The following is a 27,660-nucleotide window of genomic DNA, read 5'->3' as shown; positions in this document are numbered from 1 at the left end:
TGGGGAATAAAGAAAACTTAAATTTCTCTTCCTACCTGGACAGCAGATCCTATTAATCTTGTTTTCCTCTAGACCAGGAATAGATCACTTTTCTTTAAAGGGCCAGGTAGTAACTATTTTAGGTTTATTGGGTCGTACTGTCCATGTTTCAATCACTCAATTCTGCCGTTGTAGCATGAAAGCAATCACAGACGGTAAGGAATGAGCATGGCTGTGTTCCTATAAAACTTTACTGGCAAAACAGGTAGGGGGCCAGGTCTGGCCCCTCCTCAAATGTCTTTGTGCTCCAGAATGGAGTCACTTCTCCAAGCCACCCTCTCGGGAACAACTTCAGCTCTTCTACCCAGGAGAAGACCCATGAGGTGTTCTCCCTCTCCAGAAATGACACTAAAGGGATTTCATGTATTTATTTAGAATTCATACCCCACTTGCCCCCAGACACAGCTAAAGTGATATTACAAAGTTAAATAAGATATAAATCAGGACAATTAAAAATAAAAATGGAACAAAGAACAGTTAAAACTGAGTGAAGGAAGTGATGCTACCAGGCACCTGGGAAGAGCTAATTGATCTGGATTTAGTTCTGAGGTTCCTGGCAGCTGAAGTAAAGTGAAGTTAATTGGCCCCCAAGGGGCTCAAATCCCTGAGTAGGGTCTCATTAGCATCAACCAGCTACCAGGAACAAAGGAAGGCTGAGCGGAGAGGTGTGAGAGTGTACCCTGTCCCCAGGGTGCAGGGACAGCCAGGAACTGCCCCAGTCCAAGAACCCCCTTCCCCCAAGCCAGGCCAGTCTTCAACACATTCCAGCTCATCCCAAGGACAGAAAGGAAATGCAGGATTTGAGGCAGTGGGACTCATCCAGACACGAGAGACTTAAGATTGAGCTATCAAGACTCTAGATGGCATTTTCTGACTCCTGAAAGGAAACACTAGCCCTTGCTGACTTCATTGAGCTGTTGGGGGAAGTGAACTTGTATATGCCAAAAGCCCAATCAAGCTGGGGACAGAGAAGACTCATGTGACTGTTGTTAATTCCTCCTACAGAATTGTTAAATGGCAAATCCTCATTTGATGTAACTTCTGCATTGAAATTGGCCCTTTCCTTTCTGTTCTCCCAAACAAGAGAGAGACAAGGTGGTGAGGAGAGAGAGGAGCCAATAGGCAACAAAGTGAAATGATAAAAGGTCAGAACGGGAAGACGTATGTGGTTAGGAAGGAGACTTCCAGCATTGGGTGTTTTATAGGCTCCAATCCCTGCCTCCCCACACCCTTCTTAAAAAATATTTTGGTCTATTTTTTAAAAAAGATTTTATTTATCTGAGAGAGAGAGAGAGAGAGAGAGAGAGCACAAGCAGGGGAGAGGGAGAGAAGCAGACTGCCCACAGATCAGGGAGACCTTCACGGGACTCGATCCCAGGACCCTGGGATCATGACCTGAGCTGATGCTTAACCTACTGAACCACCCAGATGCCCCTCCCTGCCTCCCTCCCAAATGTTTCAAGGTAGGGATAGCTGAGTAACTGCTCCCTTTCTGTTTCCTTCTTGTGTACCTCAGCCTGGGTGCCTACCCTCTGCGCCATCATCCAATCAAGCCTGCTTCTCTCAAGCCAAATCTCCAAATATGTGAGGGTCTCTTAAAAGATTCTTAGAATGAGATGCTAGAGCTGGGATGATGCAACAGACCCTGGGGTCAAGCATTTCATGAAACCAGGGCTGTGGCCGGAAGAGATGTCGTGGCTGTAAGCAGAGACCCAGTTTTCCGTCCTTAATTCTTACAGTGAGAAAAGAAGTCCCTTTTCAACTCTCTCCCAATCCCGATTACGTTAAGACGAAAGACTCGTTTGGCTTTGCTTTTTTATCTTCTCTCTAACATTTCACAGTATTCCTTTTGACACAAAGTGGGCAGCCCTAAAGATGGAGACGTGGGCAGGAAAGAATATAGCTAGAATACAGAGGCCAGACCATTGCACCATTTTTGTTTTCATTGTATGATTCATATGCTTCGCCATCTTATTTAGTGCTAATAAGGCTTTTTGAAAAGGAATTTTGTGGTAGTGCTATGAGATTTCCTTTATCAATGTATGCATTTCTGTAAGAAGTCGATAAATTTAAGGAACCCCCTGAAGTGGTGTAGGTGGAAGGAAAGGAGAACAGAACTTGTGGCAAGGACACCTGAAAGGCTGACATTTCAAAACCACTGATCTGAGGCAATCCCTTTGTTTTAGGGACAAAGAAGCACAGACAGAGCGAAGGAAAATGGCCTCCACGATGTCTCCTATTGGAACTAGAACTCTGGAGCCAGATCCATCTCCCTTTGACCCCCAGATCCGCTGACTCCCGTACTTACTTGGGGAATATGATCTCTCTTGCCTAAATCTCCATCTGTGTCCACAGAAAGGGAGCCTTACTGGCATCTGCATCCCCACCTGCCACTGGACCCAGAGTTAATATATTCAGACCCTGAGACACATCTAGACGTGAGACCAGTAAGACTCTCCTTGACACATGACATACGTGATTTGTGAGCAAAATTAACACAATGGTATTGCAATGGCCCAATACTGACTTTATCCTCTTCCTAAGACATTGACCCAAATTGCCGTTAGGCTCATGTTGGAAAAAATCAGTGCACAGCATCAAGCAAGCAGCATTCTGGAACAATGAAACTCAAGGTTCTGGAACTGAGGCTTCCTAGGTTATTCCATGAACTATGTGACCCTGGCAAGTAGCTTGATATCTCTGCCTCAGTTTACGTATGTATAAAAGAAATTTTCGTAGACTAGATCAGGCTGTTGTCTGGATCAAAGCAATTCATGCCCATCAAGCAGCCAGCAGGGTGCCTGGAACACAGAAGCTGTGCACTGAACACTCCCAGGTATTACTGGGGCACTGTGTCAAGACGAGCTTCCCTGAGCTTCCCCCAGGTCATTCAGCACAATGGTGTTTTGGCTGTTGTGCTGTGTCCAAGATGTGATACCCCACGTGTGACGGGAGAAGGCCCCACCACTGTATAAAGTGCAGCTGCAAACAGACTGCTCCACACTGCCCCTGGGGAATGAACCACGGAGTCAGTGAAGGATGAATTTCAGAAGAACATCCGATTAAAAAACCATCAGTAAGAGAAAGCTGGCTCTACGGGTCACGTTCTTCAAGTCATAAACTCTGAACTTCACAACTGCTCATTCCCCAGCCCGCACAAGGCAGCATCTCTCTCTGCTGGCATTTACTGTACTGGCTGCATTTTTATGCACTTTATGGACCTGTTTTATTTTTTCAAAACGTTTCCTCCTTGCAAGGCACCCTGTCGGAAAGCCATCCCTGCCCCTTAAACCTGGGAACCCATCTTTCTACATCCAATAGAGTCTTCCCAGCTCTGTCTCTGCAGGGGGCTTCCTGATCAGGTCAGTGAATCCTGGCTCTTTTACTTAGTCCCTGAGAAGTAACTGATCCTGGCAGGTACTGACATGTGAGATGTTGTTCATGGTCCAAGGCTGCGTTGTGCAGAGAGACTGGAATACCCCTCTCATGGGTCTTGGCCCATCTACTAGGAGCTAGTGATTTCCCTCAAAGGTCTGTGATGGTTCAGACCTCCACTTGTTTGCACACGTTGGTCCTACACCTAGAAATGCTCTTCCTGGAGGTGTTCCCCTGATGAGCTCTTACTGGACTCACAGCACCCAGCTGAAACTGTCCTGCCTCCACCGAATGGCACTTTCCAGAAACATCGGTGGTTCTTTCCTTCGGAGCCCCCATAGCTTATGGGGAAGATGGGACAGATGGAGAGAAGTCAACAGGGATGGTGCTGGCATCAGAAGACCTCCGTTTGTTTCCCACTCACCGCCTGCTAGTCTTTTGTTTTCTTGCACGACTTACGAAACCTCTCTGAATCGATCTGATTTCTTATTGGTAAAATGTGGTAACAAGCCTATTCTCGAATTCAGAGGGTGGCAGGGAGAATTATTAGAGACAGTACATATAAATGTAACTGTGCCTTGTACAGAGTAAATGCTCAATAAATATACATTATTATTATTATTATTTGCACACTCACACACACGCACACACACATATTCTAGCACTCTCACTTTATACTCTATTTGCTTAATATTAGCCTTTACTCTGAATGAAAAGTAAAGGCCACACTGTCTTTTCACTTTTACATCACCAGCACTTAGCACACAGTAAGTGCTTAAAATATTTATCCACTGACTAGACTCCAGCAGAGCAGGGACATACCCACTTTACCACTTAAACCACAGCCTCTAACATGTAGACGTGCCTTCCACGCGCGTTCTTTGACTGAATGGAGGAACCCAAAGGTGGATGCGTGGATTTTAAGTGCTCTGGTTAAAAGGCTTATGAATCTACCTTCCCCTTCCAGTTTCCTGCATTCCACCTCCAATGCCGCAGCCACCATCCAATCCTGCAAATGCCTTTGTTTTGCTAAAAGGAGCACTCCATCAGTTTATCCATTCAGCAACCTCAGCTCACACCTGATTTTTCTTTTTCTTTTTTTTTTTTTTACACCTGATTTTTCTTAACTCCCCTGCTGTGCCTTAAGGATCTCCCCCAAACACTAGAAACAGAGCCTCAGACTTTCCTCTCCACCCCGCCTGACCAGCCTCCTCCCATCACTTTAAGGTCCCAGCATTTATTTCTTCTTTGCAAGAAAACAAGCAAAAGGCATTGTTGAGAGACTTCTGAAAATCAGCAAGAATCCATGCAACATTGTAGATGCAGGTATTTTCCAGATGGCAACCTAATCTCTGGCAACAAGCAAAACCCAGAGGGCCGGAAGCACCCACAACCTCTGTCTCATTGAATATTCACACAGCACAGGCCTGCGCACACACATTCATTTGATTCAGCTCATTTCATGCAGAAACCCTTTCCAACTGAGCCCATGGTACATAGACTTAATCATAATTCCAGACCCTGAAGAGCGGCATTCTAACTTGTGTTCCCTTAATTCCATCTTCGACTTCAGCTTTACCTTTTCATCAACTCCCTTATGATAAGGAGCTTCTTCAGGGCAGTGAATTCCTGGGGAGAATGGACATTCTCTTTCTGGGTGTCTCTAGGAAAAACAATGGCCCATCAGTTGGCAATAGCCTCACTACCTCCCACCTTACTCATGATTCAAAGAACTTTCCAGAAAGAGGAAAGTAGGTGGCTCCAAATCTTTTCTATAGGCTCCTCCACCTTTCAGCCACCCGCTTGACAGCCTTCTTCATAGCAACATCCTGCTCAGCCTCAAGGCGGCTTTTTCAACCTCCGCATCTTTTTTTTTTTTTTTTAAATATTTTATTTATTTGACAGACAGAGATCACAAGCAAGCAGAGAGGCAGGCAGAGAGAGAGAGGAGGAAGCAGGCTCCCTGCCTAGCAGAAAGCCCGATGCGGGACTCGATCCCAGGACCCTGAGACCATGACCTGAGCTGAAGGCAGAGGCTTAACCCACTGAGCCACCCAGGCAGCCCTCAACCTCCGCATCTTAAGAACATTAGCTTTCTTTAAAGTCTTAGGGACTATTACTCGGTTCTAATTTTGGTTTCTTAGAAGGAGGTTAAATGATTCGTTCAAGTTTACTTTACTAGTAAGTAGTGCAGCATGGACTTGCACCGTCGTCTTCTGACCCAAGTTCACCTGGGCTCCCTCCCTACTCCCTCATTTCTGCTTTGTGAGCCTTAATGATGATGGTTAATAACCACTGGCCCTTTCCTGTCTATCAGGCACTGCTCTAAAAACCTCGATAACCCCCTGTAACCTATACAGGTCTATTAGGCTAACGTTACACCCACTTCACAGATAGGGAGATAGGAAAACCTTGTTAAGTAAACTGCATGAGGTTACATAGCTAGTTACTGGAGAAGCCTGGGCTCATGCCCCGGCGGTCCGGGTCCCAACTTCAGCCCTTAACCCCCAAGCTTCCTCAACTCTGAAGGTTGGATTGTAAGCCTTGTTATCGAGTGAAATTTATTTACGCTCTTGTACCAACTTCACTACATTGAGCAGCCCTGAAACACAAAAGGTACTCACTTCATTTTTGATTACCTGAAGATTCGCTTCCTTGTTCTGCCTTTAATGATGACCTACTATGGGCAAGACATCACCAGGGTCTAACAGGAGATGATGAAATACACAAAGACATGATCACCGTATTTTGAAGTCAAATGTGGAATGAGAAAGAGACTCCCTCTGGGAGGGTACAGCGTCAACATCAGCTCTCAGACTCCATGCCAAGTCAAATTTTTAAAACCAATTTCTTTGACCCACATAAAGTGTTCTTGTTCTAGGAAAGGGCATTTCACAATACAGAGACTGCCATTACTATTACCAGCATTTTGTAAGAGAAAGTACATTTTAACCAGAAACATTAAAGAGGGCATAATCTTAAAAGAAGATTGTCCTTCACATTCAGACATCAAATTTTGGACCAGCATTTGAGAGTCATCAATTTAAAAGACTTGGGCAAAAGAGCATGGTATAGAAAGGCACATAGAGGAAAGAAAAACCAACATGAAGGGACTACCACAACAGAATGAGGGGAAAGGGAGGGGTGTGGGTATTGGCATTCACAAATTAAGGAAGAGGCTAAACATTCTAGATACATTTCAGACCGCAAGGTTCTTGATTCTACAGCTCTTCCTTCAAGGGTTAAAAAAATTGCTATAAAAAATGAAATTACAGAAATACAAAAATAGTTTATGTTATGTTTTATGGCCTTTTCCCTTTGGGGTTCTATCTCTGGTGGATTGCCAAGGAAGGCGGCCTCCGTGACGTTATCCAGAAATGGGTGTCTCCTAAAAACCCACTAGAGTTCACATGAAGGATGTTAAGTAACAGAGGTGAGAGGGGCAGAATTTCCTCCCAAATTCCCATCTTCTCCCCTTAGGGCACAGGAAATTGCCCACATAGACTCTTTTCCTTGGCCCAAATGTCTCCCTCATTGAAAAGGTTGAAAATCATGCCTAGCACCCCATCACCAGTGACCTCTTTTTTAGAGTTCTAAGGAATTTTCTTGCCCTCAGGGCGCCTGGGTGTCTCAGCGGGTTAATCCTCAGCCTTCGGCTCAGGTCATGACCTTGGGGTCCTGAGATCGAGCCCTACATCGGGCTCTCTGCTTGGCGGGGAGCCTGCCTCCTCCTCCTCCTCTCTCTCTGCCTACTTGTGATCTCTTTTTGTCAAGTAAATAAATAAAATCTTAAAAAAAAAAAAAAAAGGACTCCAAAACAGACAGACAGAAGAGAGGCACAGATAAGCATGGAGGAAGGGCAGGAGCTTCCAGAATCCCCATCCTCCTCCCTCTGGGTACCGCACTCTCCCCGCACCTCCACATGCTCACCAACCCAGAAGCTCTCCTGACCCTCTCCATTTGGGTTTTTATGGAGACTTCATTACATAGGATCGACGGATTATATCCTTAACCATTGGTGACCAACTCAAATTCCAGCCCCTCTTCCCTCCCTGGAGATTGAGGGGTTGAACTAAAAGTTCCAGCCTCTAATCACAAGGCTGGGTCCCCTGGCAACCCGCCCACATCCTTAGATGCCATCCAAAAGCCACCTTACTGACATAACAAAAGACACTTTCTTTGCTTCTTATCCATTAGGAAATTCCAACAATGAAGACCAAAAATATATATTTTTATTATAAATCACAATATGATATTGGACTACTTCCTTGATTACATCTATCAATGGCCCCCTCCCACCTCCACAGGTCGCCTATTAGCCATTGTCACTTTACTCCATTTTTCACCATGTTTTACTCTCCATGCCTCTTGCCAGTATCTCTGCCTTTGCTTTCTAGATTTCCTGCAGACATCCCCAGCATGCCCCAATGCATTTTAGCTGTGTTACTTTTTCCCAAGACAATCCTTCTACCAAGAAAGACTTCTTTCATATTTCCACTCCAACCTTTATAAATCCCCTATTGTTTAACGTTCAGTTCAAGGTTATCCTCTCTTTGAATAATCACCCCATCCCCTAAGGAAGAGGAAACCATAGCCTGTTCATGACCTTACAGCAACACTTATGCTACTGGGTGTGGGCTTTTGAAGGTTATGTATGGACTTGGCTTTATTTGCCTTAGAATCACCCACACCAAAGCAGGACCTGGTATGTAGCCTTCATCCAGCAAATGTCCCATAAATAAACAAATTTAAGAATGAACAAACAAAAAGAAATAACAAAAGGAAAGCATGAGTGAATATGCAGAACATGAGTGCAGCATTTCACAATTTCAGAGCATGTGGGTTTTAATGAAACCATGTGATCCTGAAGCTTTCCCAGCAAATCCAGGCTCAAGAGTTGGAGTAATTTGCCAGGTTAAAACACAACAAAGTAAGGACTTGAACTCAAGTCTACCAATGCCAAGTCTAATGCCCCTTCCACACCAAATGTTGTCATTATTAAGAATTAATGATTTTAGGGGCGCCTGGGTGACTCAGTCTTTGGGCATCTGACTTTGGCTCAGGTCCCGGTCCCAGGGTCCTGGATAGAACCTTGCATCAGGCTCCCTGCTTGGTGGGAAGCCTACTTTTCACTCTGCCACTCCCCCTGCTTGTGTTCCCTCTCTCGCTGTGTTTCTCTCTGTCAAATAAGTAAATAAGGTCTTTAAAAAAAAATAATGATTTTAAAAAAGAACTAATGATAGTTTATAAAACAAAAAAACAAAACAAAAAAACATGTAGAATCAGGCACAGTCAAAAAGAACAGAATCGATGTTTCCATTGTAAATGAGAGTGGTAAAACCTAAATGTGGAGGGTCCGGCATACTCCCAGATGCAGGCAGGGGAACACAGCAGTGCTGGCCGGGCACTTGGGAGAAGCTGTACTTTGGGAAAATGAAGATCAGAAAGATCCTAGAAACAGACTTTGCCAATCTCTTGATTTCACCGATGGCCAACCCCATTTCCTGCACTGCATTTCTTGCTACAACTGAAGTTTCAGCCCTTGGAGAGAAGCCGAGAGATTTCTGCAAATGTTTTCTCTTCAACAGATGGAGCAGAAACCGAGAAGCGTTACAAGGAAGATGGATCGGTGCGTCACACTTGCAACAATAAAAATACAGCAACGGTTAAAAGCAGTCGCAGTTAAACAGAAGTGGAAACCCAGGGTTAGCCTAAATCTTTTTTTAATTAAAAGTGAAGGAGAATTTCAAAGTTCTATTTCAGCCCCTTGAAGCGTCAGTGCAGTGAATCCGGAATGTTTATGTGGCTTGGCTGGGTGTCGGACGGCTTGAGATTTATGTGGGTTTAGGTCACAGCCTAAAGGAAACCGTGAGGACCCGGCATGGAGGAGGGTAATCACACACGCAGGAGAACCTGGGTTCAAATCCCGACTCTGTTGCTGTGTGACTGCAAGAAAATCGCATAGCCCCGAGTGTCAATCATGTCATCTGCAAAACGGGAAAACGGGGCCTGCCTCTGAGACTTCGTGCGGGCTCTGGGTGAAATAATGGGAGTGGAACACAGGAGAAACCATCTGCAGGTTTTTACTCTCCCTGCACCTGCTGAAGCAACCGCAAATAAGCTTCCTGTGACCTTAAGTTTCTGTATCACAAGCATCCCTGGCATGGGCCGCCTTTTGCTCCCTCTCTTCTTCTTCTAAAGCCTGCTTTAATATCTAGATGAGCATTTCACAAACTCTGGTCCCGGGACGCCTGACATGGACACATGCAGACGCTTTTCAAAGGATTTTGAAAAAAATGCCCTCAGGGGTTAATAATTTGTGGTGAAGGTTCCCTGCAAAGCACAGAGCCACATCAGCACTGTGGATAAATGGATACCGAGTTGCCCATCCGCTGCCTCTTGGATGTTCTCCCCCCACTGCTCACACAAGCCACAGTCCCCTCACCCCCATACCAACTCCTCACATGTACTTCGCTGGATGATTAGGGCTTTAGCTGGTGCATACATTTTGCTACATATATTCAACTCTTTATACATCCATGCATTTTAAGAAATGCATATGAGGACGAGGAACGCATGCACCCCCACACGTCCATGAACATATGGGTGTGTGCGAATACACACATACACACACACACACACACACACTTGTACTCACTCACACACCAGTACGTTCAGACCTAAAACGCATAAACAAAGTCTTTAATAAAAAGACTCCATTTCAAATACCAGCCCCGATCACTTCAATTCTAAGAGCCTTAGTTGACACATCTTCAAAATTGAAACTGTAATATCTACCATAACTACTTCATAGTTGTAAAATCAAATATATTACCATCCATGAAAACGCTTCCTTCATTGTCAGAAACATTGTAGATGCTCAATAAATGTATGTCAAGTGCCACAGATTCATTTACGTATCTTACCTATTCAAAACACGTTCGTTTCCACACAAGTTTATCCCCACACACGGGCACATAAGAACCCGTGAGTACATTCAAATGCAACCCCATGCTCACGTGAAGAAGATCCAGATTCACAGTTTAGGAAAGCAGCACACGCGCATGCGTGCGTGCACATGAACACAGACACACACAGACACACACACAGACACACACACACACACAAGCACACACACGCACACGGCACTCCTGGCCCCGCACGCGCATGCGCACACGCAGCTTCCGCGCAAAAACCTCTCCATACTCTGCATTTCCTTAAGCCAGGTTCTTCCTGCACCTGTCAAAATATACCGCTGGATCCGAGGTCCTGTGAGAGAATATGGAGGGAACAATTACTACATACAAAATGGATGCCAGGTTTAAAAAAAAAAAAAAGAAAGAAAAGAAAGAAAGAAAAAGAAAAAGCCTTGGCAGCCAAAGCCAATACTTCGGAGAAAACACAAGCAAGGACAGTTTACAATAATAGGTTACCATGTGTATAAAAGGGGAAGCTCCGAGAGAAAAGATAGTAAGACGGGATGCGTGAGAGACCTAGGATGCGAAAGACTTTTCTAGAAAGCTCATGGACGTTATAGAGAATTCCCTATCACTCCTACCCTCCTCAAGTTCACTGTCCAAAACAAGAGGGCCGGTGACTAGGGGACTATGTTTCTAAAACGACACCATGGCTACATTGGCCCACATGAATAATTACAGCAGGGATGGTCAGTGAGCAAAAATATTAATTCCTATTTGTTTTGAGCTTCCTATTACAGTAAGTGTTCATTTTAGATGTCAGTAAAGTCAACCAACACCTCACCAAAACCTTTGATAATGTTCAGAAACTCCATCTGTGTCCATCATCACTGTCCCTTGGACAATATATTCACCATTAACATTATTAAGCTTTAGATTTCCTTTAGGGCCACCTTTTTCCTATACAAAGATTCTTATGAGTGTTTGTATTTTTTAATGCTATATTAGTAAAGATTCTTATGAGTGTTTGTATTTTTTAATGCTATATTAGTATTTTCCATGAATTGGAAAGGAGGGTGGACCAGATAACCATAAAATGCCATTCTCTTCTCAAAGACTCTAATTTCATGATTCTGTGACTTTTAAGATGTGGTGGTACTAAGAGTTGATTTTTATATTCCATGAATATTATGTTCTATGACTCTATGAGATTTTGACACTAGCTTTTATTATTCTAAGATTCTCTGATTCCAAGTTTTGATAGATTTTAAAATTCTACAACTGTGATTCTAAGATGCCAATATTATAAGAATCTGACACTTCGAGCTTACAGTTCCAAGCCCCCATTACCTCTAAATGTGACTAGCAGACTCTTGCCCGTGAGACAGGCAGAACCTAAGCCAGAGTCAAAGTACAGGGGAGGCAGAGTGGTTGTGAACAGAGAGAAAAATGCCTATTTAAGAAAAGAGCTCCTAACTCACATCTCAAGGCTTTCCAAATAACACCCTTAGCTCAGTCTCTCTTCCTGACTCTATTCTATGGCCTACCTAGAGATGAGAATATTTGCTGCTAGAAGACGGGTGCTGTAGAGGCAAGGCTCAGCTGTTTTTGAACATCTTATCCCTCAGCATCTAGCACAAGGCCAGAACACAGAGGCTCTCAATAAATGTCATGCACTATTGGATTCACTCTAATAGCCTTCCTCTTCCTTCTTGTCTGGATCCTTCCTCTAGCTCTCCTCCTCTTCCTCCCCTTCCTCCTGCTTGTCCTTCTCCTTCACCTTTGACCAAGATGTTAGAACTTCCACGGACATGAATCACACAATCCCCACAAGAATCCAGTGATGGACAGATTATTATCCCCCTTCTACAGATGACGAGACTAAAGCCAAAAACGACTTACCAAAGGCTGCACAATTAAAGTGAAAGAGAAAGGATCAAACTCAAATTGTCTTGCTCCACGTTCAGCTCTCCTTCTTTTCCTGCCTTATAAATGAAGGTTCCTAACAATAATTTAAAAATAACCACCTCACAAGACCTCCAAAAAACTGCTACCCGGACAGAAAGCTTCTACTTCCCATTACTGACTTTCGCTCTGAATTCATTTTCTCAGTCCACGCCAGTTCTCATTTCAGGATTTCCAATAATTGAGGGCCGGCCACACCCAACTGTTCCTTTCATTTTTAAGCCTTTTTTTTTTTTTTTTCTCCTCTTGAGAGTGCTGTACATGGCATGTGTTTATTTTTCAATTAAAGCAAATTAAACTTAATTTTGTTTTGAGACTTTTTTATTATTTTTTTTTTAGAATTTCACAGCCCACGGTGAGATAATTGAGACCCTGCTGTTTCTGGAAACACTATTTAGAGAGCAGGACTAGATCTGGCACAACCTTGGAGGGAGCCATCCGTAACCCCTCCTCCCCTTTGTCACACATCACAGTATTTCTGCAGTGTGTCCACTTCCTTGCCACTGTCTAACCCTGGAAGGTCATCCATGTGTCATGTGAACCATAAACTGCCAAAGGGCCACCAAACCCCCTCTCCCTTCCTCTTGTCTTAATCCTAGATCTAGTCATGCTAATCCTTTTCTTAAGAGTTACTGGTAATTTTCTAGACACATATTACTTAATATGAGGTTTAAGGCTTTATATATTCCAGTCCGAGGTTATTTTTTCCAGCTTCACCCTGAGCATTTTTTTTTTTAAAGATTTTATTTATTTATGTGTCAGAGAGAGAGCGAGTGAGAGCGAGCACGGGCAGACAGAGAGGCAGGCAGAGTCAGAGGGAGAAGCAGGCTCCCTGCGGAGCAAGGAGCCCGATGTGGGACTCGATCCCAGGATGCTGGGATCATGACCTGAGCCAAGGCAGCTGCTTAACCAACTGAGCCACCCAGGCGTCCCCTGAGCATGTTTTCCAGTCACACTGAACTACTTCCTCTCCCGCTGTCCACTTGGAATGTCCTTTTTCCATCTACCCAACTGGCTATGCAACCTCCATGGCTCAAGCACACAGACCACTCCTCCATTTCCTAATACGCTGCCTGTGTTCTAATTTCAGCAGCAGTTACTCTGTATTATCTCAGTTTGCACATCTGTTTCCTCATCAAACTGGCAAGAGCTTTAGATCAGGAAAATGTCCTATTCATCACAGATGGTCCAGAATCTGGAACATAGTAACTGCTCAAAAAGAAATGTATTTTGAGGTGGGGGGGAAGAATGGGAAGAAAGCAGGAATAGGCTAAGAGAGATACAGGAAGAAAATAAGGAGAGAGAAAAGTAAAGCAAGAAAGTAAGATGATAAGGAAGAAAGGAATGAAGGACGGAAGGAAGGAAAGAGGGAAGGAGGGAAGGAAGGAAAGGCAGACAGAGGAAGAGAGGGAAGGATGGAGGGAGTGAGTAAGGGAGGACAAGACAGTAGGGAATGAGGAGGAATGTGAAACATTAAATCTGGGAAACTTCCCTATTGTTCTTATAATAATTTTAAAAATATGACCATCATTCCCAAAAAAATACAGAACATCAGCATTGCTTATAAAACATTTTTCCATATACATAATATTCTGATTTTTCAAGGGAAGATATATTTGTCTAGTGTAGAGTCTCCTAAAGTAAGCTATAAAGAATTATTATTAAGAATTAAGTGAAAAATACAGAAAGTTGAAATTTTGTGCTCAAATAACTTTGAGAAAGCTTGAATTAGTTTGAAAATCTCCCTCTATCAAAGAACTTTGTTGGAAACTTGAATTTGCTTATATATAACCTGATTTTCAGGAACAGGGTAGACCATGAAGCATCTCCCAAAGGTATCTGACCTTTCCTTGGAGTTTCTGAAGATCTAGTGCACCACAGGAGAGGAGAGGAAAATGTTCTGCTGATGGAATGATTGCTGTCTGGGGGTCAGCAATCTGGGGTTCTAGTTGAGCACCCCTACTAATAAAGACTATGGCCTTCGTCACGACACTCTCCCTGTCAGAGTCTTTGTTTCCTTATCTGCAAAAAGAGGTAGGTGGAACACAATGGATCTTAAGGACTCTTCTGGCTCAGTTCTAACATTCTACGGTTCTGTGATGAAGAAGAGATATAAGCTTGGTGTTATGTCTTTGTGCCTACAATTTGCCCAACCTGGGATGTCCCCTTTTTCACTTCCACAAGTACAGATCCCTCCCTCTAATTCCAAGGCAACATGAATTAGCACACACTCACTCCTAAGTTTTCCTATGGAAATATTTCATTTCTATAAGAGGCTGCCTTGAATATAGCTCATACTTTGTTTAATTCATTTAATCTGTTGATGGCAATGATGTAGGTCATACATTGTGATGACAAAGGTGGCTAAGACAGAGGCTCACATATGCTTTCTGTTCCTTCTAAACCCTTGTGGATATGTCAGTCATATGTGGTCTCCTGAAGAGCTTCATACGATGACTTAATCTAGGACAAAATCTGTCATTTTTAAGTCCACCTTAGAGTCCTTTTAACGTTTCAGCCAATAAAGTCAAGTCATTTTTTAGAGCCTTTGAACTCTGTATTCAACTCTTATACCAAAAAAAAGTAATAAAGCAAAGCAGAAAATGTGGCTGCTCTGGTGTAGATAGTGAGGTGGCCGTCTCACTGGTCCCATGCCTCTCTCCTACTCCCACGGTGGCCCTCTTTGCCCAACATTAAGAACAAAGATGGAGTCAAAACGAAAGTCTTCTGATGTCAAGGTGGCAGCCACACCAAATCCATGCTTCCCAAATCACAGCAACAAAGCACAACCAAACACAAAACGATTCGAGGTGACACAAAAGTGCTGCAGCTTTCCTTTTAAGGGTGCGATAGTTACTTTAACATGTGTTAGAAAGTAGAAACCATTTACCAAATCTTTGGTTTTTATGAGTAGCCCTGCTCCAGCCAAGGTCAAGTAAAAAAAGAAAAGGAAAAAACAAAAAACAAAACAAACAAACAAACAGAAACAAACAAAGAAACAAACAAAAACAACCCTGAGTCCATTTAAATGTGATTTAGCACAGGTGACTCAGAAATTTAGCAAACTTTACATTAAAGGATGTGCCTCTGCTCCTCTTCCCACCAATAACTGCTCACTGGTCCCCCACATCCTACTACTTAAAATATTCATTACCCACGGAATGTACATGCATTAGAGATATTAGGCAATACAAGTAAAATATCAAAGACTCACATTCACTCATAATCTCCCACCCAAAGAGAACCCACATCCAATATCCAGGAGCATCTTATAAAAGAGCAGGCTATGCATAATATATCCTAACGTATATATATTTTAACTTAATAGCTCATCAAAAATATGCCCATGTTGATAAATATCATCATGAGTGCCATATATTGAGGCCCCGGGACCTGTCACTAAGTACTTTACTCATGGGATGCTCCATTCACACAGCCAAACTCATGGGGAGGTATTGTTGGTAAGCCCCTGTTTATGGATCACGTTCCTGGTCTTCATTCAGCTTTCTAAGTGAAAAATGTGCTCCGTATCCTTAGTGATTGTAGAGATCCCATGATACACTTTGTTCTGTTGTTTCTTTTCTTTTTTCTTTTATCCCAAACACTCAATAAAATTTCTTGTTCACCTACCTGTGCACGTATAATTAATTTATTTCTCAGCATGGGGAACTTCTCTGTCTGTGTTGTTTTTCTCCTTAATATCAATATTCCTGTGTGTGTGTGTGTGTGTGTGTGTGTGTGTGTGTGCACAGAGAGAGAGAGAGAGAGATCAGATATATACACATCACTTCTCTTGCAGCATCTGGCTGCAACAATTCTCGCCACCTCCATCCTGCCATTTCCTGAGATGCTTTTTAAAAGTGCTACTGTTTCCAGAGGTGCCTTTAGTGATTCTATTCCAAAGAAAAGTAACATCTTGGTTCTTGGCTCTGGCCCAGAGCTAGAAAGTAGCTTTTCTATGACAACTGGTCCTGGTCTGAGCAGCATTTAAACTTCCACAACTTAAGGGTACAAATAAACACACCCAGCTAAGGTTTCCTACTGAAGCACTGTTAAGTTAAATTACTATTTTAAGAGGCTATGAAGTTGGCAGGCAGAAAACCCTGGAAGGGTTGAAGATATTCACGATGCTGACAGATAAAGAAGGAGAGAAAGCAAAATGCAGGTTATTAAGGAGATTTAAGAAGCCTCCCTCCAGTAGACGCCATTTATAACATCTCCTGGAACATGCCTCTCTCATTTAGGAGCCTACAAGACTGGGATTGATAGATGCTTCTTTCATTAAGAAGCCTACAAGACTGGGAGTGAGGGCAGGGTCTGCGTGACAGAATGGCTGAAGATTTGCCACAGTGGACCTGGCCGAAGACAATGGAGACGAAGAGGCAATGATCAACCTTGATTTGGGGAAGCCACCCTGCTGCCAGGGGCCAGACCATGCCTTTGATGGGCAGATAGAATCAGGGAGGACAGTTCAATGAAAGGATGTTTCCTGATTGACACTGTCAATCAGTGTCTCTGCTGATACAGGTTTGAGACCCAATGCTATTGTTTATTACCTATCTTGGGTTAAATCCTTTCACCTCCGAGCCCCACAGTCCTCATCTGGAAAATGGGAAGAATAGTTACAGAGTTAGAGTGAGACTGTGAAGGTTCAGTGAGAATACATGCTAAGACACACAAGCACTTGGTAAAATAAATGATGCTGATAAGGAAGATGGAAACCAAGAGGAGGAGGAAGATGAACATGGTTCATACCAGGAGGAAGATGAACATGGTTCACACTAGGAGGAAGATGAACATGGTTCACACCAGGAGGAAGATGAACATGGTTCACACCAGAGCATGGAGCATGCTGTCAGTCATGCTCTCCCATATGCACCTGTGGAGCCCCCAGTCTTACAGCCTAGAAAAGCAAACCCAGAAGTGCAAGGATGTGGGCTACAGGGGTCCAGATACTAGAACCAACTTAGATACACTTTGATGCTGAAGAGGAAAAAATGTATAGGTAAAAGAGTGAGAGAAAATTCATCTAGACTCTATTGAAGGTGACTTTCAGCTCTGATGGCTATCTATAACTGGTTTCTGACCCACAGATAGAGAATACAAAATCTACCCCAGTCATTTTGATTTTATATCCTTCCATGCCTTTTCCTGGGCTCTCAATCTTTCCCCTAACTGCTGGTCTCACATTGCCATCTTAGGGGAGGGGGATTGGCAAAAATGATTGAGGAAGCTCATTTTCAAGGTAAGGCCTTGAACCTGGTGGTAATGTCTCCTACAGAGCACTTCCAGCCGGAGAGCATACCTACCGGCCTGGGCAACATTTAATCTAATGCAACAGGGTATAGTAATAATAATAAGTAATAATAATGTTTATGTAACATAGATGGTCTGCCAGTCATTGTTCCAACACTTACTATATCAACTCACTAAACCCCCCAATATCTCTATGGTGGTCAGTATGGTCCTCTTCATTCTGTAGAAGAGGAAGCTGGCACAGAAAGATCAGGTAATCTGGCCAAGGTCACAGATCTAGAGAGTGGTAGAGGGGGTATTCACACTCCAGCATTAAAGCTTTCAACCACAACACTGTCAAGTCAGACAGAAATAGTCCAAATCCTCCACACTATCATTGACTCTGTGGGTGGCCCAAGACAAGTGACATCACTGTGCTGTGCCCCGGCTTCCTCGTCGCTAGAACAAGGGTGATGCCACCCATGTGTGAGCTCTTTCAGAATATTCAACAAGATATATATAACAAGTACCCGTTATAGCACAGAGGATATAGGACGTGCTCGGCACGGACTCTCTCCCACTCCAAGCATGGCTTTGTCATTGTGACATTTCAGCCACCTCTATACTGTAGGTGAAGATCTTTCCAGAATCCCCTCAAATCTCATCCTATGTTCTGCCTAAATGCATAATTCCCAACATCAGGAAGAAGAGGAGAATGCAGGTAAAGCTGAGTCTGATCTAATATCTTCAGGAATTGTTTGTCAGGCTTCGCTGGACTTTGAATGATGCTATCCTGTTGATAAGCGTTTAGAATAAAATTCTTTATGACCCTTCTCGGCCTTCCTTTGCCTCAGCCATCTCTGGCAATGGCATTCGATGAGAACCACTTCCTCTCTGACAGTCTTGCCTCCAAAATTTGTGTCAGCGGAAAAACCGTATTACCACCCCCTGCCAGGTAATCGATTTTTCGAGTTTTCCCCTACATTCCTAAACATACCCAAGCACTGATTTCCTTTTCTTAATGGCCCTTCTGCTCTGTGCAAATGTTTTTTATACCATCAGCGAGGACTCTTGTAGGTCCTCCCCCAATCATACGTCTATAAACTCAGAGCCCACCAGATTCCATGAGAAATTTAGCTTCTCCACTACCACAGACTGAAATGTACTTACTTAAGGCAGATGTCCCTGTCACAGTTCTCAGAACTCTCCTGCAGCTTAATCTTGGGGCTTCTGGAGTGTCTACGAATTCCACAGCCCCCCAGAATTTCATCCACTTTTGTGGACTGCTAATTCTTAGAATGGAGATAGGTGAGCTGACTGCTTGGAAGCAACCGTATGTCTTAAATGTCTGCCTTCCTCCATCTGAATCAGCTTGGCTACTCCATGTTACCCCCAGGATCCATTATTTCTCACTGAGCTTCCCTCTGGCTCGTTTGCAGGACCTTTGAAAGGCTGGATGAATTATATTTCAGAAACCCTCCGGGCCAATATTGGGTTAACCCTTACAAAGTGTTCTGGCTGTTCAGATAGGCCATTTACTTGGAGCCCCACAGCTTCAACCTTTGCAATTTACACAAAAACGACTGGATCTTGCTTTTGTTAATTGCCTTATGAATTTACCTCCTCACCCATGGAAAAGGATACAGTCTTAGCTGCTCCCAAAGTGGCCCAGACACCATTGTATGTGGCTCTCTACACCCTGTGAGAAAATCTTCGCACACTGGGAATAGGATTTGTTTCAAATGATCTATTTGGTGTCCGTACCAGCTTGCTATTCCCATGTGTGGCCTCCACTGGGTAGCAGACAGGCCCAGTAATTCACCCCTTCGAACTCTCTCACACCCTGTCTTGTCCAATCTATTCTCCTTAAGGTCACCTGCAATCTCCAAAACACATTTCCTTTGAGATACAAAGATCCCCCTCGCCCACATATGAAAAAAAGAAATTAATTTCACTTTTCCTCAGCCTCATTATCTTCTTAATTGTCTTCTTGGCCCCCTCAGTAACAAGGACTGTCTATGGATTTCTAGGCAGCCTTTTTAGGCTACTGCGTTCCAGGAGGACAGTGGATTTCATGCTACCACTTAATCGCTCTGATATGAAGAGTTACGATAGTGGCACATCACTCCCACTCGGTCCCCGTGTCTGGAGTCACAGTCTGTGCCCTGAGGTGTGACTTCTGTTCGATTTGCTCATTTTTGAGACAGTATCAAAACATTCTGATGAAGCATGGCCAACACGCGCTGTCTCTCTGTGCCCTTGCAAGAACTTCGTCATGCGGTATTGCACTAAGCTGGGGCAAATCCCTTCGGTGAGGCAGGGCACCGTCTGGTCCTTCTTGATTTGCAGAAGGCAAGACCGAATTGGGGCAGATAGGTTCTTAAGGTGGTCCAGAAATAGAAGGATAGGAGCTAGGACTAGAATCGGGGGCCCTGAGCCCCTGTGCTCTTACTATGTGATATTTAAAATTAATGGAGATAGAAAATGAAAAGGTATGTCCTCTTGATCTCCAGACCTTATGGCCCCCGCCATTTTCCTCCTCGTCATCCCCTTCGACACACCACTGGTGTCTTCCTCTCCTCTTTACCTTCCTCATCCTCTCATAGACTTCTGAAATGACACTTGTGCCTCTACCATGAATGATCATTTGCAGACCTCCTCTGTTAGAATGCCAGCACCTGGATGGATTCTTCACCAGCTCCACTAAGATCTTTCCGGGGCTTTATTCATGGTCTTTCCAGGACTAGATACCCAATAAATATTTGCTGATAAGGCAATGCCAACTTTCACTTTATTTTACCAAACTTCATTTCAATACCTTTCTCTTCAAGAATTCATTCTCTTCCTCCTTTTCTATCCATAACCTCCGTCCAGTTCTTCCCCTCCCTTTAGAGCTGGAGGTGTCCAGAGCGTGCAACACCCAGAACAGGACTAGAAATTAAGGTGAAAAGAACTTACTGAAATGACGGATTAAAAATGGACAAGATGAGGGTAGCTCAGTAGGTTGAGCACCTGACTCCTGTTTTCATCTCTGGTCATGATCTCAGGGTCCTGAGATGGAGCCTCACGTCGGCTCTGTGCGCAGTGGGGAGTCTGCTGGAGATTCTCTCCCCCTCTGCCCCTCCCCACAACCCCCTTCATGTGAGCATGAATGCTCTCTCTCAAATACATAAATCTTTATTATTATTATTATTATTATTTTTAATGGACAAGATGGAAACCTGTCAAGGGCACTTGATGCTGAGCTCCTGTCAATCTCTCCTCACTTCTCAGCTCAGTCCTTGGGCTGCCCACTCCCTAAGCAAGGGCATTTTATGGCCGGGGGATGGTGGTGGAATTCTAGACTTTTTATTCCTGCAGCTTTGACAAGGCCTTTTGATCTGGCCCCGCTTACCTTTCTTATTTCCATCTCATGACATTCTTTTTCTCACTTGTGAGCTCTAGCCACAAGATCGCTTGGCTCTCCTAAGCTTGCACATGTTCAGTGACTTTATCTTTGCTGTCTCTGCCATACGGGTAGCTTCTTCTCGCCTAAACCAGCTCCAGTGGCATGCCCTCAGAGAAGTCTCCCTTGGCTACCCTAGCTAAAGTCACATCGTCCACATTCCTAATTATTTGCATGGCATTTACTATGACGTGAAGTTATTTTGCTTATCTATTTGTTTACTCATTTATTACCCATCTCTCCCCACAAGACTCTGAGCTCCAAGAAAAGAGGACCCTGTTTATTCTACATCTTCAATGTCCAGATCTGTGCGGCCCAGTACGGAAGCTACTCATCACAGATAACTAGTGACATTAAAATTAAAATTGGATTCAATTAAAAGCTCAGTTCATGGGGCACCTGGGTGGCTCAATCGGTTAAGCATCTGTCTTCAGCTCAGGTCATGATCTTGTGGTGTTGGGACAGAGTCCTGCATCCAGTTCCCTGCTCAATGGGGACTGTTTCTCCCTCTCCCTCTGCCACTCCCCGGCTTATGCTTTCTTTCTCACTCTCAAATAAATAAATACAATCTTAAAAACAAACAAACAAACTCAGTTCATCAGTAACATTAGCCACATTTCAAGTGCTCAGAGTCACATGTGCTTAGTGGGTACCATATTGCACAATACAGAGAACATATCCATTACCACAGAAAGGTCTACTTGATAGCACTGGTCTAGAGCAATGCTTGAAAAATAGTCATCACCTAATAAACATTTGTTGAATAAATGGATGAATCAATGCCCCTTTTAAACCTTACTCAATTGTAGATAACCATCCCCCTTTTGTGGCTTTTAAACCCTCTAAGCATGATCAACTAGAGAACGCCCAGAGAATGCCCAGCGATCAACAACCAGCTTGGTGAGGGACCCAAACAAATGTTACAGGACACAGGACTGTGGTCTCCAGAAGGAGAATACTAGTGATCATATGATTATGCTTCTACAATATGGGAAGAACTGACAATTAGAAGAGAATTATATTTGTGTTGTATGATTTCAGAGACTTACAGACAAAAGGCAGATATAGGGTCACAGTGAGAAAACATCCAACAAAGCTCTCCCTCCACAGCATAGGCGGGTTTGTGTGATAATGACTTCGCCGTTAATAAAAGTACTAAAGATGAGACTGAGTGGATCCGTGGTATGAGTATCACAGAAAGGATTCTTGGTTCTCAAATAAGGAAAAGGGTCTAGTTAATGAGAAACCTTAAAACACTGAGATTCTTTGATCAAATGGCTCCATGACTCCTTTAGAACATCGATTTTGAAGAGTTAATACTGTGCCCTGAGCTATACTAAAATCCGCTGAACAACCCAGTCCTGCTGGTCATCCACAATGGTTACCATTAACACAGTGGTCCACCAGAAAGAGCAGAAATGTTGAAGAAAGGGGGAGTTAGGTTCTAAGTCTAGTTGTGCTGGTCACGTGACCTTGGGCAAGGGACCCAGCCAGCATGAGTTTCATTTTCTTTTGCTTTGAAAGGACTATATCTGCCCCACTGGGTGGAAAGTAAGATTAAATGAGAAGAAAACTAAACATAGTAGGAACATAGTAGGGCAAAGTTCACTTCTAAGAAGGGCTTAATTTCACCCATCTGTATCATCATGGACATTCCTATATTGATGATATAGGCGGCATGATTGTATTGTTTTGCATGAACTTGAAACAATTATTGAAAAGAGAAAGAGAGAGAGAGAGATGACAGCTATTATGGAGACTGGACTCAAAATGCAACAGCAAACATTTATAGAGCAACTACTATGTGTTAGTCCCTGAAGATTTAAAAAAAAAAAAAATGCTCTTACCAAGACCATTTTGAAGAGGGCAAGCCATGCATATATCCATGGAGCTATAAAATCGGGCAAACAGAGACCCAAGCTAAAATAAAAGTCTCAGACAAAATTATATGAGAGAACAGGGGAGAAAGAGATTTATTCCAAAATAAGATTTTGGGAAGACTTCTCGGAAGGGTCATTTGGGTTGGATGTTAAAATATCAGTGAGATTTTTAAAAGTAGAAGCTGACGCTGAGAGAGAGAGAGAAAGGAAAAGGTACTCCTTGCAGAAGGGGTTAGCATAGAAAACAACAAGGGGGATTATTTGGAGAATGACATTTGAAAATCTGTCCTTTTCACCTGACCCCCATTTTGTCTTTAATATGATTACCTGAAGTTCAGTGACCGATTCGTTAATCTTTGAATTTTAGCAAAGGGAACACGGGGAGAGAAGGGCAGGTTATGTCTAACCTTAGAGGCCTGTTCAGGTGCTATCTCCTGGTGATTTCATCTAAGGAACTGGGAGGGAACAAGCTAGAGCATGTCAATCAGGATGACTCCTCACACAACCGAAGGTGCCATGGGCAAAGACCTTCCAGAGAAATTTAAGACTTAGGGGTCAAGAGCATAAACTTTTGCAAGCACCCGGGCATTTTATTTGGACTGGCCAGGGGAGAGGGGTTTTTAAAGTCCCCACCTGCACCATTCCAGATACATTCACTGCAGCCTGAGCTGGGCCATGGAAACTCAACGGGGGGCCCAACAGCTGATTTGGAATCTCTGAGCCTGTTCTCTTTGGTTGAAATGGAGTCACAGCTCCCCCTTCTGGGAGCTAAAGTGCCATCCAGCCTCGGAAAAGCCTGCGTGGAAAGGCTCTATTGCAGATGGGCCTGAAACCCCCATGTTTTTTTCCTCAGTGCTCACCGGCACCCCGAAATGAGCATCAGGGAGTCTGGGAACACTTTTACGTGGGCTTGGTTCTGACTCTTCTAGAGCCCATGCCTCACAGGGCTTTCTCTCTCCCCTTCCCTGGAATGATGAGTCCCAGTCTTCGCGTGTGGGTGATGCCTTTATATAGGGGAACACAATTTGGTGCGGAGGTTGAAATTCCCTTTTGGGGAATATGGCAAGTAAGGAGGGTTTCTAAATCTCTGTGTGCACATGTGTGTGAGTGCATGTGTACATGTGTGCTTGGGCATGCTCCCGTGACCGCGGGATGTATCATTGTACAAGGCAAGACTCTCATGAATATGAAGAAATTAATTTGCCTGAAGTATTTGCATCGGTAGATGGGCAATGCTTGGCTCTCTGGAAGGCAAAGTCCTCCTTAATAAAGAGCTCAAGTAGAGTCCAGATGTTCTGCTGGGCTCTGTCTCCCAGTCAGAGTCCGTAGGGGGTCTTTGCCTGTGTGTATTCTCTGTGTGTTTGTGTGTGTGTGTGTGTGTGTGTGTGTGTATCTGTCTGTCTAGTGGGGACACTGATTAAAGCATTGAACCCTTTCTCTCCAGGGTCATGTTTCTAGATGGAGCAGCTCTGAAATGAGAAGTCTGATGAGGGACGACCGCGATTGTTTTAGGTGGGAGCAAAGTGGCTGGATGGGAATAGGGAGCAACACAGTCCCTGGGCAGGGGGGCGGAGTGGAAAGGACATTGATCGGGGTGTCAGGCAGCACAGGTTCTAGCCTGGGCATACCATGAACTTGCTAGAGAATGTTATGGAATTCTCCTCCCCCTCTCTGGGCCACAGAGTCCTGCCTGTCTGTTCTTCAATAACCAGCTTCAATTGTCTACGAATTGGAAAAGAGATAAAACGAGAGCAGTTCGGATCACAGGGTGTCCTCCTCTGATTTCACCATCCCCCCGCCCCCCACACACACACCACCAAAAATGAACCAGGGAGCTCTGCTCTGACATGAGTTTCTCGAAGCAGATTCCCTGTGGCCCTGTGAAGGCTGCAGTCTGAGGTATCAGCCTCTGGCCTGAGACTCGTGTGTCTGCGAGTGTCTGCAGGTAACATCATCACCCACCCGCCAGGGCAGGTCCTTGCAAACACATGTTTGCTTTTATCTCTCTCCAGAAGACACACACACACACACACACACGCACGCACGCGCACACATGCGCATGCACACACGCACACACACAGACACACACATACAATTTTAAAAACACAATTATATTTCTACTTTTCTTTTTCCCCCAAAGGTCTTTTCAGTGGCTCCTTGCCAGCCAGGGTGCATGACAGGCTGTCCCAGCATCTTAGCCCTTGTCCTCCACCAGCCTCCGTGCCTGACGGCAGAACGGCTGCCTCTTCTTACCTTGAGAAAGTAACAGCTGCCGAGTCTGGAAGCCATGCTAACAGCAGTAAAACTCAGCATTTTTTGCTGAGTAGGGCAAGCCTTTAAGAGGCATCCGGGAATCAAATCAATGGCTGGCCCCAGAGTCCAAATCTAGCTGGACCTAGCCAGGGTAGCCCAGGGACTTACCAGGAGAGCCTCCTAGGAGGTAGAGGAAAGAGGAAAGAGGGACTTGACTCAAACTGTCTTCCTTATTGACATTCTCCACATAGACCCTGTGCCCTTGGCAGTATTTTGGAGCCAAGCAAGAGATGTGAGGTACAAATCGACAGCAGTTTAAGTCAATTACCGCCACATTCTGCCATGAGTTCCCCACCCACCACCCTTGTAGATCTCCCTCAGTAATGAAACACGCACACGCACACACACACACACACACAAAATCTCTCTGTTCTCCATTTTCCTCCTAACTCTAGTAGAGCCATGAGGAGGCACAGTTTAAGAACAGATTCTTCTGGGGCTTCCCAAGCTTCTCTGAAATAGGGTAGGGAAGGAGGAATGTCTTAGGGAAGTGCCCCATCCATCTCCTTCCATATTACCCTGGTTGAATTTTTCTCTAAGATCCTGTGTAACTATGATGGATGAGCAGGTCCCTGAGGACTCTTCTCCTTTCCCATTAGGGGGATCCAAGCAAACTTGCCCAGGTCCTCCCCAAAAGCACCAGTAGCTGGAGGTGCTCTTACGCTCTTATGATGGCAAACGGAGAGGTAGGGTAGACTCTATCCCAGACTCGCCCAGCCCCACACAAGGAGCCCACCGCTGACTTCTCCCTTTCTCTGTCACCCACTACCCAGTGACTCCAAATTCCCATCAGAATCCTGCCCAGTGTGGAATTTAAAGTGACAGTATGTCATTGCCTCGGGGTTTGACCATTTCTCTTTCATATTAAAGGGTGAGTCCAAGTATACCAGGTCTCCGTGGTTTGGAGGAATTTTCCTTCAAGGGTACCAATATTGGGCTAAATAAGGTGCCATCCTTATCCCTAGAATGCTCCCCAAACCCCAAGCCCAGAGCGCCGAGAGGAAGTCCACAGCGGGTTTCCCGATGGCTACGTGATCCTATAGTAAGGATCCCATTCCATGTAAGCTGGAGAGACCTAATTAAGAAGACACATAAGCGCACACATACAAACACATACGTACAAGCATGCACACACACATCGCGCCATAAGTAGGTTATAGGACCTCTCTTCACCCCCTCCCCTGCACACATGCACAGCACAAACACACGCATCAAACGCAAACGACGCTGCACACGCAAACACACACTAGCACCACATCAAGTTCCCACCATGGTACACATATCGGGAGCGCGCGGGGAGCACACACGCCACTTACTAAAACCCGCATTTAACCCTTGGCGCCCCAGAATACAGAGCCCTCCCCCTCCCGGGAACCTGAGAGGACTTGGTGGCGGCGGGGCGACCGACGGAAGAGCCGAAGGGTGCCGGGAGGGGGAGGGGCAGGGCGGGCGGGGGCGCCCCGAATGCGGTCCGGGCGGTCTCCAAGGGCAGCCGGGCTGCCGGGCGCTGTGCCTGGCGCCGCCTTACCTGGAGTCAATGTCCGTCTTTGGCGGAGAGCTGCGGGAGGACGCTTTTTATTCGGCTCGGTGGGAACTTGGGAGAACCCGGCGTCCAGCTCGCATACCGGGAACGGCGCGGGGACTGCAGGCGTGGGGGTACCTGGCTCCTAGCAGCCTGGCTCATACTCAGCCTTAAAGTCCCCTTCGCTGGTCCCGAGGACAGGCATGAATCCAAGCTCCAGAAGGCGGTCACTACTCCCTCAGCCTCCCGGCTCTCTCGCTCTCGCTTTGCTCTTTGGCTCGCTCGCTCTCTCCCTCTCTCGCTCGCTCGCTCGCCTGCGCTTTCCTCCTCCCCCCGCGCCAGATCAGTTCGCAGCCGTGGGGACCGGGAGCGAGGCAGCCAGCGAATGGAGAGGGAAGTCCAAGTGCGCCGCGGTCTCCGGGCGGGGAGCAGAGGAGGCCGGGCTAGGCGGGGGGAGGGACTTACCCCGCGACGGGCGAAAATGAATGGGGGAGCGGCTGTCGGGGGGCGGGGAGGGAGGAGCAAAGAGCCTGGGTTTATTCTGAGGAGTGTTTTGTACATCTTTAGGCGGAGGAGGAGAAGGAAGAGGAGAGAAGAAGGCCTTCTCCGAGGGAGGGGCGGCCTGGGTGGGCTGAGGCTGAACCTCTGGGGAGTCTCGTGGGTCTGGGGATAGGGTGGCTTGTGTCCGTATATAAGCACCCAAAGGGACCGTGTGCGGTGTGTGTGCGCAAACCCCGATTCCTGGTATCTTAAGCGTGTCTGTAGCTGTGTGCATCGCGAGTATCTGAGTGTTGCTGGGTATGCGGGCGCTAGTGATTCTGTGTGTATCTATCCGAGTGTGGTTTTGTCTGGGGAGGTGACTGTGTGGGTCCATTTGTATCCGTGCGCCTCTCTAAGAGTATTTAAGACTGTTTGTTTCTCTGTCTGTGTAGGCGTGAGCCCACGTAACCTCCCGGAATTAAGCAAGTG

The 27,660-nt window shown here is 45.1% G+C and overlaps 1 protein-coding gene across 2 annotated transcripts in view; it reads right to left on the bottom strand.

Moving 5' to 3' along the window:
• The window catches only part of BRINP1 (BMP/retinoic acid inducible neural specific 1), a 171,107-nt gene extending 144,044 nt beyond the window's left edge, over nt 1-27,063 (bottom strand). For both annotated transcript variants that reach the window (XM_044265033.1, XM_044265032.1), the window contains exon 1: nt 26,698-27,063. The gene's annotated coding sequence lies outside the window, so the exon portion shown is untranslated. The remainder of the gene's footprint in view (nt 1-26,697) is intronic.
• Nucleotides 27,064-27,660: the final 597 nt, after the last annotated feature.

This window comes from Neovison vison, chromosome 9 (genome assembly GCF_020171115.1).
Source record: "Neovison vison isolate M4711 chromosome 9, ASM_NN_V1, whole genome shotgun sequence".
In the NCBI taxonomy this organism is placed as follows: domain Eukaryota; kingdom Metazoa; phylum Chordata; class Mammalia; order Carnivora; family Mustelidae; genus Neogale; species Neogale vison.
This window is presented reverse-complemented; position numbering and strand designations above follow the sequence as displayed.